Consider the following 5,942-nt stretch of genomic DNA (forward strand, 5'->3'; position numbering starts at 1 on the left):
TTGAACTTAAATGCAATGTGATATTAGACTATTTAGTAAATGTTGACATTCTACTAGTTATACTTGTGGTGTAAGGACCTGAATCCTCGACATGCGAGTGTTGAACCTCGCTCGAATCGACCTGTTGTTGGTTCGGTACGCTTCGGAAAGGCCGATTGCGTCGTAAATGCATAAAGTGCATTACTGGAGATCTTCGAGAGCAAGCTGGAGCAAATATGCAAGACTGCAGCTTTTGTGCTCTCGGGGACCGGTCCCTGAGTTGAAGGACCGGTCCCCGTACGCGTGAGAAATGGGCAAGTGCCCATTCTGTGCTGGACTGCTCTCGGGGACCGGTTTCTCGGGCAAGGACCGGTTCTCCAGTGTCCGGTCTCTCGAGTAAGGACCGGTTCCCGTACGCGTAGGAGTTGGAGCAGAGTGTCCTGTGAGAGAGCTGCTCTCGGGGACCGGTCCCTCTGGGGGAGAGACCGGTCCCCGTGTGCGAGAAGGGCTGGGGCGGTGCTCTCGGGGACCGGTCCCTGGCTGGAGAGACCGGTCCCCGAGCACGAAATCTGCCCAGTCTGGGCAGTGTGTAAGGAGCAAAGTTGAGGGGCTTATGTGTAAAATAGCCATATGAGGGGTTAAGAGAGGGGCTTCTCTCTCTCTTCTCTCATTTCTCCCTCACTCCCTTACCATTTCTCTTCTCTCTCTCTCTAGAAGAAAGAAGGCGGAGGAGAAGAAGCTAGGAAGATGGAGCTTCACTTTTATCTCCTTCCTTGAGCCATTGGAGAAACTTGAAGAGGTAAACTTCTTAGCCCTCTAATGGTAGAACCCTAGAGTTTGGATTTCTAGCTTTGTAAATGAGTGAAATGGACCCCTAGCATGCTTAATAGATGCTTAGAGCTAGAATCTAGGATTTTTATTGGGGATTTTGCTATAGTGCAAACCTAGGGCTCCAAATTGGGTTTTTTGGAAATTGATGAGATTGATCTCATTTGAGGGCATCTAAACCTAATTGCTAGGCATACGAATGCGTTGGCGAAGTCGGTTTGACGATTCGTCGAGCCGGTACGAAGGTATTGAAGAAACGGAGGATTCAGCTTCGTTTCCACCTGGAGGGTCGAGGCGACGTCCAAGAAATCACAAGATCGGATCCCGAGCACCGTAACAACAAAACGAAGACCTATAATTTCTGAGGCCGCGATTCGGCGCACGGTTGGTGAGCAATTGCAAGTGCGGGCCGAGTCGGATAGCGGGTGCTGTGGGCGGCCGATTGCAAGCGACTACGAGCAATCGAAGGATAAGTTAAGGTGGGTTGTGTTTACCGAAGCGACTAGGTCGCCTCGCATGTCAAAGAAGAATATGGATTCTTGTTGATGCATATGTATGTGAATAAGGGCATGTTAGCATTATGTAAATATATGCTAGTAGATAGATGCATGCAAATGTTTATATGCTTGTAGAATATATGCTAGCTAATTGCATGAATGCATGATTATATGATGCTAGGAGAGGCATAATAATATGTAAGCATAATGCAAAGAATGTATGTCAAGGACATAAATGCTAGATAAGATGCATGTGCATATGGACTCGATATGACAAATAGGATGTTAAGTAGATCGAGTGGCATTAACCTAGTGTTAATAAACATAGGTCGGATATAGATGACATTGAATCTAGTGTTAGTAAACCTAGGTTGTATTGAACCTAGTGTCATGGACATAGGTTGGATAAGAATGACATACGAACTTAGTGTTAATAAACATAGGTTGGGTACGAACCTAGTGTTGTTGAACCTAGGGTGATTCATGAGTGGCATCTAACCTAGTGTTAAAGAGCATAGGTGGAGAATGAACCTAGAGTTAACTAAACCTAGGTGGGTGGCATTAACCTAGTGTTGTGAACATAGGTTGTGAACTGGACCTAGAGTTAAAGTGAACCTAGGTTATATGATCGAGGTATTAAACCTAGAGTCAGTTGGACCTAGGGTGGAAAGTGCATTGGACCTGGTTAGGTCGATAATATAGGGTTTGAGACCAACCCTTGAGTTATGTGAAGTGAATTCCGGAATCTCAGGACTTGTGAGCTTGATAGTTCTTGGCCGCGGGTGTATGTGGTATGTTCCTCTCCCACCGGAAGAACTTCGAGGATTGTGACTAAGCAAGAACAGAGAGCGCTAGGGTGTATGCGGCATGTTCCTCTCCCTATCGGGGATCTCGGCTGCGGGTGTATGCGGCATGTTCCTCTCCCACCGGGGGATCCCTGACCACGGTGCGCGGACCTTCGTGCGGACCATTGGGCAATGTGGTTCTTGGCTTGCAGGCTGAGGTGCATGTGACAGGTTCCTTCACCTCGAGCCCGGCAGAGCGCGGATTATCCGCAGTTGATTGACTCGAGGCCGAGTCAGGTGGCTAGCTGGAATAAGGTAGATAGAATCTTGAGGGCTAGTGGTAAAAGTGATAAATCTAAGGTAATAGAGACCTTAGAAGCCAGTGGAACTGAGTTGTAAACCTAAGGTAGTAGAAACCTTAGTATTGAATGACATGAGCTAAAGTTAGCAAGGTTGAATGTAGAATTATTAATTCTGCTAGTTGTTGCATATATATTCATGTTACATATAGCATGGCATCGTTACAGTTGTGAGGCAAAGCAAGGTAAAGTTAGTTGCATGTTTAAGACATTATATCTATCTGTTTATTGGACTAACTTGTATTTGCCTCCTTTGGACCTGTTGGTCGAGCTCTTCCCTTGGGTGGCCGTACCCACTGGGAACCATGGAGTTGGTTCTCACCCCACGTTGTTTTGGGGTGTTACAGGTTCGCACGTGAGCGGCGCGGCGGCGCGAGGCAAGGGCGTAGCTCCGTAGATAGCGCCCTACCATCGAGACCGAGATAGAGGTACCCCGAGCCGGCACAGCCTAGGGGTAGAGGGAGATAAAAAGAACAAAATGTATTCAAACTTGTAAATAATGATATAGTAACTTAATTGCATTTGGAGGTTTAATGTAAAAATGCATGAAATGTGAATGGTTGTAATAACATAGGATGTGTTATGTTTTTGATACTTCCTTATGCAATTGTTGATTGAATACTGTTCCAAACCGAATCCGACCAAATAGGCATTGTAGAACTTCATACTAAGTAGAGGCATAGTAGTTTAGTAAGTTTATATCATGCTTAACAAACATGTTGTTCATTTTATTTAAATGCTAGAACTTACTACTTATGCCTTCATAACCTGGTGGTGTATTTCGCTAATGTCGGCGGCTTACCCACTGGGAATTATTGATTAATAGTTCTCACGCCCCCTATTTTATTTTTTTTTACAGAGCCTTCCACTCCTGGTGAGGTTAGGGACCGCGGCAAGGGTGTCGCAACTAGCTAGTTGCGAGGGTGTTTTGCTATTAGGTGGTTCACCTCTTTTTTTGTTTTTACTTGGAGAGGTTGAGAGTTTTGTACCCTATGTAGAGACCACTACTTTTGTATATCTAGCACTTGTATTTAGATCTTATATTGTATTTATTTTGGATTATGATAGTTGTTTAATTCTTTTATCTATCCACCTGTATTAGAAGTTTAGTTGTATTCTTGCTATTAGAATCTATTTGCACTCATGCTCTGATATCTCTAGATACTTGTTTATTTTTGTTTTAATTATTGCTTTGTTGTAGGCATATTGCGGGTCTGGACACGCACCGGGCGGGCTTCCGCTGGGTCCCGGGGCGTGACATCAGTATTCCAAAAAGATAAACAAGATTCCTCCCCTAAAATCTCGAAAGGACCTCTAAATTCTAATGGAAAATACTCAATTCCAGCTAGAAATATGTGTTCTATGAACTCTCCTCTCCTCAGCCCCGAACAACGGCCAAATTCGTTGTCTAATGTTCCAATGCGTCAAATTACCTGAGCTCCAGGTACTGCTATTGTTGTCTAGTTGCTGTCTAACCAGTAGAGGAGTAGGAGGAGGAGGGAAAGAGAGTCTCAGGTGTCGTGGGAGTGAAAAGAGGTGCAAAAGAGGTCCTTTGCATGGATTTATAATGAAGTACTGAAACAATCAAATGAGCCCTTACAAAAATAGAAAATAACTTACTGTTGTTGAAACGCGACATTTTGGGCACCCAATCCACTTTTGGCCATTCGAAATCCTAGGAAATTGTGCCTGAACACTCGCGTCCAGTGAGAAGCTCGGCTCTGTCATAACTCCATCAAAAAATTTTTGGGCAGACGTAATCTTGACCCCGAAAATTTTATGAACTATTGTACACATGTCGATCCAACGGTCAAATCTCACCGACTCAAACTCAGACTGTTATAGTACTTCCGGGCATCTAGAAAGGTCGGTTCCAAAAGCGCATCAAAACCTGCACAGTGAATCCTGACGCCTAAATCATCTTCCAACTGTCTAAATGTGCCCAAAACTTTAGTTCCAATAGATTTTGATGTTCTAAGTCCGTATTCGCATCTATTTTGCGCTTGAAACGGCTCCAACTCTGTCCGACGCTCTTCAGCCATGTCGACTAGCTGACCACACCGTACCAAGACCTAGTTTTTGAGCTTTAGAACACTACAAGTATGACACTCAAATGATCATATATCGAATGGAAAAGAAATGAATGAAAATATACGGACTAAAAACTCTAGTTTAATAACTGGGTTGAAGTATTTTGGACCAATAGTTTGGGTTCAACGAATGACTAGTATTAGTAGGCTTGGTCGTTACACGTAGGCCACACGTATGCACACAGTTCATCCGACATAGAATTTGATTATGATTTATAGTGTTTACAGAGAGAGGTATCTTCTATGTATGCCTAACAGTGGTGGTTATATATGAGTTCATTAGTTAAAGTAACTATCATATTAGGAGGTAAAAAAATAATTTACTTTTTGCACCAGATGCACCACATCAGCTTATGCAGGTCATTAATTGTAGAATGGAAACGACCCCATATGCTAGATAAATAGACTATATTGTCATGTAGTTTTCTCTTCAGTTTGTAATGTACCTTGAAGTATTCTCATATTTTGCAATTCAACCTTTGATTAACAAAATCTAGATATTTTTTTTTTTGGGTTATTGTATACAGGTCCCCCGCAAATATGGTGAATTGAAGATATATCCCTGCAAACTTCAACTTTTAGATGTTATCCCCGCAAAAGTTCTAATGTTTTTAGATACGTCCCTACCGTTAGAATTTGTTAGATAAATTTAGTTAACCACAGTTAAAATAGTTAATCATGATTAATTAATAAGATGAATTGACAATTTTATCCATCTTCCTCTTCCTCTTCCTCTTCCTCTTCCTTTTCTGCTTGTTGGAGTGGTTGTCGTCGTCGTCACCGGCGAGCGAGGAGATGTGGCGGGCTATCGTGGCGGAGGAGGAGCCGTGGTCGCGGAGGAAGCGGCCGATGAAGGCCACGTCGATGGTGGAAGGGGATTTGGCGGACGTGGATCGTTGGATCGAGCCGTGCTCCTCGTGGGAGATCGACGCCGACCTCGCCATCCCCGGCGGCGCCTCCGGCTGAGGTAAGTATGGCGGCGGCCGGACAACGGCATCTGTGGCGACCACGTCGATGGCGGAAGGGGATTTGGCGGACGTGGACCGTTGGATCGGGTGGTGCTCCTCATGGGAGATCGACGCCGACCTCACCATCTTCGGCCGCGCCTCCGGGCCTCCGGCTGAGGTAAGTGTGGCGGCGGCCGGACAACGGTATCTGCTGCCTCCTTCTTCTTCTTTTTCGTATCCTTTTTTTCCTCCTCCTTTTCTCCTCCTTCTTCTTTGTTGTCGTCACCGATGATCCGATCATCGTGCCTGCGTGGGCCGTCGTCATGAACGCTTCCGACGGCATTGGTCGCACCTTCGCTTTCCGCCTCGCCACTCCGGGCCGCAGCCTCGTCCTCATCGGCCGCAACTTTGACAAGCTCCGTGACGTCGCGACCGCCGACCGCTCTCGCAGCCCGGA

This window comes from Ananas comosus, linkage group 20 (genome assembly GCF_001540865.1).
Source record: "Ananas comosus cultivar F153 linkage group 20, ASM154086v1, whole genome shotgun sequence".
Classification (NCBI taxonomy): domain Eukaryota; kingdom Viridiplantae; phylum Streptophyta; class Magnoliopsida; order Poales; family Bromeliaceae; genus Ananas; species Ananas comosus.